The following is an 8,364-nucleotide window of genomic DNA, read 5'->3' on the forward strand; positions in this document are numbered from 1 at the left end:
TTAAAAATTGTGTAGCTTGTGATTTATCTTCTTTTCTACGTATCCTCTTTCATACCAAATTTTATTAATTCACAAATTGCATTACTGTTCTGAAAGAGGATCCTCCAACTGCAGAAGATCAAAGCTCCCCACCACCAGGACCTGCCCCCTACCTGCACCTGAACTTGAGAATCTTCAGTTTTTCTGAGTGGCCTGGGGTCTCAGAGTGGACGTCATTCACAGGGCAGTCAAGGGGATGGCAGAGGGATGGCCACCAGGCAGCCAATCCTAGGAGACATGGGCAAGCCAAGCATGGCAGCGGACCTGATCCAACCACTTCTATTGTCTTCATGAGACCAGATGCTGGGGAGACACCTGATCACTGCTCTCATGCCTCATTTGGGGCAAATAAGCATGACACCACACACACACACACACACACACACACACACACACACACACACACAGACACAGCAAGCCAGCAGGGCCCATCCAAAGGCCTCAGGCAGGAGCTCTGCAGGCACTCCTTCTGTCCTCCTCTTCTGGAGCCTTACAGCCCACCTTTGACAAGAGATTCAGACACCTTGAGTTCCTGTGCTTACCAACGGCCAGGCCAAGGAGAGTCCAGGAATGCCACCTGCTTCCCATGAGAAAGGAATTTCTCACATCACACATGGAAAGAGTATGCCCCCCAACTCCCAGAATTGGGAGGATGACATGAGACAGGAGGGATGGGAGCAGTGTTTCTAGAATACTGTGTGTCGGTGCTTATAGAGTCCACATGAAAGATAGAAACAAAGTCCAGACCCTGCACTTGATCTTCGTTTAACCAGTACAATTTATCTTTTCATCTGAGCAAGCTCCAGTTCTGCCAAGTAGTTGCCACTCTATATCCCTGACCCTGGGCCACTGTAGAGTATTCATGTTACCGGCCAGGACTCAAACTATTTAAACTTGCAAATAGGCTACCTGAGTCTGCAAGTACTTGGGGTGATGCAGCCAGAGAGGACACAAACACGTTACCTCCACTACACTCTCAGACTCTCAGACCATTTGCTTTGGTTCTCAGGAGCTTCTGCCCAGCCCGACTCCCCTTTTGGCCCTATGGAAGTTGAACTTGAGGCTCCAGAGGCAGGCTACACAAGGAGCTCCTTGCTGGCATGCCTCCAAACGGTATCCACCAGCGCCTGCTCCGATTCACGCCAAGGTGACATGCACACATTTGAGTTGGTGAGGTACTTAAGAGGCAGGACTTCTGGTTCATTAAGCAGCGCCCTGCAGGACTACATACCTGACAGGAGGGATAAACAACTCAGTTAGTAAAGACTGTCCATCATCTCCAGCTTGCCAGGGAAACAACTATCAAGAGCTTCCTTCTGATGGAATATCAACTTCTGTGCATCACTATGCAGCAGTGACTTCCTCCACCCACCCTCACCTCCCGGCATCCATCAATCTTCCTTACAAAAATGATTACAGATAAATGGACAGTGAAAATCGCAACTGCCCCGGGCATCTCTAACTCCCTATTGCAGTTTTCACATGCAGCATGCAGTGTGAGTTTTGCCCTCAGAGGGGCTCTGTCTGCAGAGGCTGCTCTTGCCTTTCCCAGTGGGAAACCAGTGGAGCCTGCCTCTGTTATTCGCTAAATCTTTCCAACATGCAACATAGCCTCATCTTAGAGAACGCTGGACAACTCAATGTCAAAAATAGCCTGTTTCATTGCCAATACGCAAGGCCAACCCTAGGCACCAAGAATGAAGATTAATGCCAAATCTCAATTCCTGGTTCCTCACATCCTCCTTGATTTTTAAAAAAGTGAGAAAAAAAAATCTGAGGTGGACAAGAAGTTTATTTGGCCTCCTGCTGAAAAGATATTAGTTTAATACATATTTTATTAAACTTTATTTTCTTACATGCATTCCGCACCTAGCATGTACCAGGCCATATACTGAGCATTTTGCACATGTTACCTTTTTTAATCCCTGCAATAACCCTTGAATTAACTAGTGAGCTAAAAAGAAAGAGGCAGAATGGGCCAGAAATCCAACTTTCTTGGATTCTGATTCTGTGCTGTGTCTTGGTGCATAATTTTAAGAATCGTGGGTATCTCCCTTCAACAGCCTTCCCTACTTCCACCACTTCAGAAGTACATCCTGGAAGGGACCAGGTAGAGGCAGAGCCAGCGGCCAGCTGCTGGGAGAAGTAGAGAGGGCTACTTAGTACTCCCCTTCACCTCTCAGCAGAGATGATAAAAAGGAAAATTAAAAGGATAAAGGCTTGGATAGTCCCAGACTAAGAAAAGAGAAGAAAACCCAAAGTATATTAATATTAACCGAAAGGTATAAAAATATATCCCTGGCTGGGCGTGGTGGCTCACACCTGTAATCCCAGCACTTTGGGAGGCTGAGGTGGGTGGATCACCTGAGGTCAGGAGTTCAAGACCAGCCCGATCAACATGCAGAAACCCCATCTCTACTAAAAATAAAAATTAGTTGGGCTTGGCAGCGCACACCTATAATCCCAGCTACTCGGGAGGCCGAGACAGGAGAATCACTTGAACCTGGGAGGCAGACAGTGCAGTGAGCCGAGATCACGCCATTGCACTCCAGCCTGGGCAACAAGAGCGAAACTCCATCTCAAAAAAAAAAAAAAAAAAAAAAAAATATATATATATATATATATATATACACACACACACACACATATACATATATATGTATACATATATGTGCGTGTGTGTATGTGTGTGTGTGTATATATATATATATATATATATATATATATATATATATATATATATATATATCCCTAAATCTGGGATGCTTGGCTCAAATCTGCCCTACAAAATTGACCCAAGTTCCCAAGTTGACATTGTATCTCTTGAGAAAGGGGTCTATTCAGCGTTTAGAACTGTAATGTATACACACAAATACAAAAGCTACAGAAGATAATGTAATACACACCATGCATTCCCCCTCCAAAAATGAGTAAGTATTGTTTCCACCTCTAAAAACCACAGGTTTACTAACTTCTTCTAAGAAACTAGACAGAGGCCTTCTAAGAAATGTTTTCGATGGTGCCACCTGGTGGATTCATCCTGAAAGTGCTATCTGCTGTTGCTCACAGTTAAACTGACTTAAGAGGACAAATTCTCATACATAATGAGATATTTGACCCACTAATGTTTCCCCCCCAGCTTTCCTTTATTTTCTCTCTAGGCATCCTCAGCCTCCCTTCCATTCCACTACAATCAACTGATCCTTGGAGTTCCCATTTCATTTCATAGCCTTTCTGCTGCATTAGAGCAATTTTACAGCAAGATTTACAACAATGTCAGGAATAAAGAAAACTTATAAAATAGCCATGGACAACATTATAAACTGGCAATAAAATCGACCATAATGCACAGCTGGTATTTCTGTAAGCCACCTGTTCCATTTTTAGCTACTCCTGATCCCTGCTTTTATCCCATTCACTGTGCTTTGAAAAACCTTTTACTTGCCTCCTTCTCCTCTAAAGGTCTTCAGAACTGATAAGTTCCAGAATTTGCTGAGCCCTCATATTGGGGTACCCTTGCTCATCTATGAGCCCAAAAGCCCAACATGGCTGAACTTTGCTTCGCAGTCTTTGAACTCTGCCAAAACCTGGATATTGAACAGAAGTTTCAGCAAAACCCTCATGCAACTGCAAGATACATTTAAATATAAATACATATACTCATCTAAAAAAATTAAATAGTCAAGGAACTATGTACTGCTCACCCACTATGGAGAACATACTAGAGCCATAGTTTGTAGGACTGGTTCCCATTGAATGCGCGGCATCTAAGTATGAGCTTAAAATTTTACACATCATCTGTAATTCATGCAGCAACTCTTCAAGGTTGCTTGAATCAATTACTCACTACCTCTCACTAAACTCAATCCAGTTTAGAAGTTGGCGAATCAGGGCCAGGCGCAGTGGCTCACGCCTGTAATCTTAGCAATTTGAGAGGCTGAAGTGGGCAGATCACTTGAGGTCAGGAGTTTGAAACCAGCCTGGTCAACATGGTGAAACTCCATCTCTACTAAAAATACAAAAAAAAAAAAAAAAATTAGCCAGGCGTGGTGGTGCGTGCCTGCAGTCCCAGCTACTCAGGAAGCTGAGGCAGGAGAATTGCTTGAACCCAGGAGGTGGAGGTTGCAGTGAGCCGAGATAGCGCCACTGCATTACAGCCTGGGCAGCTCGGTTGAAGAAGAGGAAGAGGAGGAAAAAGAAGAAGAAGGAGAAGGAGAGGGAGAGGAAAAGGGAGGAGGAGGAGGAAGAAGGGAAGGGGAGGGGAAGGGAAGGGGAGGAAGAGGAGGAGGAAGAAGAAGGCGGCGGCCTATCAACTGTGTGGAATTGTAGTGTACAGTTAGAGTAGCTGTTTTAACAGGTAAGATTCACCAAATGTTTATTCTGTACTAAGCATCCTTATAGGAACTCTCCACATATTAAAACTCATTTTATATAGTCACAACCAAACTATGAGATGAGTACTATTAATATGCCCAGTTCATAAGAGAAAGCTAATACACAGACAAGTAACTTGCCAAAGGCCACAAACCAGTAAGGAGCAAAGCCAGGATGTGAACCCCCTCAAAAATCATATTCCAGAGCACTCTGTTCTTTATACAGAGATATATGACTATTATTCAGATCATTAATTTTTTAAAAATCAAGGAGTGAAGTCAGCTTAAATGATGGAAATAAAGACTGACAAAACTTCTGTTCTCCACACAAACAAAGAGAAAGTTGGCAAAGATTATTAGAATCAACTTTTCCAGAACTCTAGAAACTGACCTCTAGAAATTGACCAAAGACTTGTAGCAACTCACGAAGCATGTATTTGAGAAAACCAGCCAATTCTCAATAAGAACAGTAAGCTTTGTGGCATTTTACCTTGATTCACTGTCATGCCTCACTTTCCTTTCTTTCAGTGGCCTTGAAAAATAACAACCCACATTCCTGGAGCGGTACTGGAGCCACCAGAGTGAGCAGAATGAAGCTGTTTTTAAAGCCTCATTCCCACAGACTTGTCCTTTCGGAACTGTCTGGTCAGACCTGTCTGGTAATACTCTGGAAGACTCCACATGCAAGATTATCTGTATTTGACCTGACTTGGAGATTTACTGGTTTCTGGTATTTACAGAAATCTCTGTCCTATCCTTACTCAACAACCAAGCTAACCAAATAGAGACTTCAGTTGCCACAAGTAACAAAGAGTACAGACTTTGTAGAGTTAGTTCAAAAAAATTATTAAATATACAAAACAGCTAAAAAATTGCAGCACCAACAATATACTCTGGGGAGGGAGATAATGATTTTAAGAGGTGTCACAATGTATTATTTTAAGTAGTCATCAACAGAAATTACAAGGCATGTAAAGAAACAAAGTATGGCTCTATAATAGGAAATTAAGCAACTAATAGAAACGGTTCCCTGAGGAAGTACAGACTTTAGTCTTACTAGAAAATAGTTTAAATTGGTTATTTTAAATGTGCTCCAAGAGCTAACAGAATGTGTGTCTAAACAACTGCAGTAAATTATGAAAACAATGTCTCACCAAATGCAAATATTCACAAACGGATCGAAATTACGTATTTTTGAAAAATTTATAGAAATTCTGGAGTTAAAAAGTACAACTAAAATGAAAATTTCACTATAGGAGCTGAGCAGAAAATTTGAAGAAGCAGAAGAGAGTATAGCAAACTTGAAGATAGGTCAATTGATATTATCTAGTTTGATATTATCTAGTTTGAAGAACAAGAAGAAAGAAGAAAATGAACACAGCTTTGGAGGCCTTTGGGACATCAGCAACAAAGCAAGATGTGGATTAAAAGAACTTCAGAAAGAAGGGAGACAGAGAAAGGGATAGAAAGAATATTTGAAGAAATAACGAATCAAAACTTCCCAAACTTTATGGAAAACATCAATCTACATATCTAAGAAGCTCAACAAACTGCAAGTAGAGTAAACTCAAAGAGATACACAGCCAGACACATCATAATCAAACTGTTGAGAGAATCTTGAAAGCACGAGAGACAGACAAGTCATGTTCAAGGATCCTCAGTAAGCTGATTTCTCACCATAAACCACGGAGGCCAGAAGATACTGGATGACATATTCAAAGAGCTGACCAACGTCAACAAAGAATTCTATGTCCAGCAATATTATCCTTCAAAAATAAAGAAAAAATTGGGAAGCGGGGGCCCAGAGCTTTCCGGCAGGCCCAGCCATTGAAACCCGAGACGCGGGGAGGAGCTGTCGCTGCGCGCAGGGAGGAACGAGCGCGGCCCTGGGCCTGGCCAGAGCGGCTCCCCTTACCTGTGACTCGACAGACGGCCTCAGCCTCCATCCTCGGGCTCGGGAGGCGCCGCGCCCCGCCCCGGAGGCTGTCCCAGTGCCCCTGGTGTCCTCCTCCCTCTCCCATTCCTCCCCAGGGGCTGTCCCCATTCCCCGCTCCCCGGCCCCTTCCCCTCCCCCAGGGTCACCACCCAACAGTCTTCCCAGCTACCGACCCCTGGCTCCCCAGAGAGTTTGCAAAGAGCGTTGGCTCCACCTTCCCACCTGATTCGCCACCCCCAGGAGAATCTACTATTTCTCTTTCATTTGTGGGGAGAAGACACCGTTTACGCCCCAACCCGCCACTCACACGCCCACCCTCGCCAGCGCCCCGGGCCTGAACGCGGCACATCTCAACCCCTCCCACGCCCCTTCACACTTCTATTATTTCTGTTTCTTTGGACAAGAATCATTTGCGTTAACCCTTTTTGAAAATGTTCAAGTTTCACTCCAATAAGCTTACTAGAAGGAAGGAGGAGGTGAGGGAGGAGGCGGAGGAGGCGGAGGCGGAAGCGGCTGCAGCGGCGGCGGTTTTATCGACTTTGGCGGCGAAAATTTAGACAGTTGAAAAATAGGCCAAAGCAACTGAACCTGCAGGACATCCCGTCATCTTTTCTGCCCATTTCAAAGTCTTTCCCTGTCCTCACCCAACTATTATTACAGGCCGCTTTTGCTGATACCTAACAATGTCATTTAGTAAATGTTCAGCTAGTATTCATTTAAAATAGAAATAATCAACAGCAGGTAATTTTTTCTCCTGTATTTCTTCTTGGCCTGTTTCTGGGTGTTATCCAAGGGGAGGTGGAATGCACTGGTGGTTTTAAAATGCCAGCAGCCTAGGAACCCAAAGGCCTCAGCAGGCTGGCACCTCCCCACCCCCCTGCGGCTCTTAGGGGCCGAAAGATTGAGGGTCGTGATCAACTCAGTATTAACACTGGAGGCCACGTGAGTAAGCAGCAAACCGTTTCTCATGAGAGCAGGATGTTGGCAAACTCACAAACTGTCTGCCGCCCAGAAGGACTGCTGAGGGCAGTCACCACCCAGGTGCAAGTGTTTATGATTAGACACAACTGAAGCCTGTTAGTAATGAGAACGTGTGATAATCAGACAGCTGACCAGCCTTACCGCCTCCTCCCTGCTCATTCTCCCAATGAATGCGAAGGGCTGTGGAAGCTCGGGGGGCTGCCTTTGCTCACTAGAAGCAGGGAGCTCCCTTCTTCCCTGTTTCCCCTTCCTTTAAAACAGCTTTTTTTTTTTTTTTTTATCATTTCTACGTTTGTCCCTTCGTTCAGTCTTGTAATGACTGTCTCAAGTAGTAACTGTCACAGTGACGATCTCAAGTAGTAACAGTAATAACTGTCATAGTAACGGTCTCAAGTAGTAATTGTGGCAGTCAGCCACAGACACACAGGACTAAAGGTTCATTAATGTCTGCTGTAAAAATGTAAAATATATTTCTTCAAGGTCTGAAGAAGTATACATTTTTTGATGTACGTTTTTGTCACATTTTTTAAAGTTCTCTGGTTTTTAAAAAATTACATGTATAGGGCCGGGCGCAGTGGCTCACGCCTATAATCCCAGCACTGTGGGAGGCACAGGCGGGTGGATCACCAGGTCAGGAGATAGAGACCATCCTGGCTAACACAGTGAAACCCCATCTCTACTAAAAATACAAAAAATTAGCCAGGCACCCTGGCAGGTGCCTGTAGTCCCAGCTACTCGGGAGGCTGAGGCAGGAGAAGGGTGTGAACCCGGAAGGCAGAGCTTGCAGTGAGCCAAGATTGCGCCACTGCACTCCAGCCTGGTCAACAGAGCGAGACTCCGTCTCAAAAAAAAAACAAAAACAAATTACATGTATAGTGAACAGTTCCTTTAAAATACGTGTGTGTGTGTGTATACAGCATATATAAAGAATAGTGAACTGAAAAGCTCCCTGCTTCTCATTCAACTATTTCCAAAGTCAGTATTAGTCAAATACCTCCTTTTCCTTTTAGTTTGAGTTTTGTGTCTCACATGAGT

General features: G+C 44.2%; 1 long non-coding RNA gene across 1 annotated transcript in view; it reads right to left on the bottom strand.

The window, feature by feature from the left end:
• The window catches only part of LOC134757289 (uncharacterized), a 208,933-nt gene extending 201,342 nt beyond the window's left edge, over positions 1–7,591 (bottom strand). The window contains exon 1 of the long non-coding RNA XR_010131089.1: positions 7,471–7,591. This is a non-coding gene — a long non-coding RNA (uncharacterized lncRNA). The remainder of the gene's footprint in view (positions 1–7,470) is intronic.
• Between the last annotated feature and the right edge of the window lie 773 nt (positions 7,592–8,364).

This window comes from Gorilla gorilla, chromosome 16 (genome assembly GCF_029281585.2).
Source record: "Gorilla gorilla gorilla isolate KB3781 chromosome 16, NHGRI_mGorGor1-v2.1_pri, whole genome shotgun sequence".
Lineage (NCBI taxonomy): Eukaryota > Metazoa > Chordata > Mammalia > Primates > Hominidae > Gorilla > Gorilla gorilla.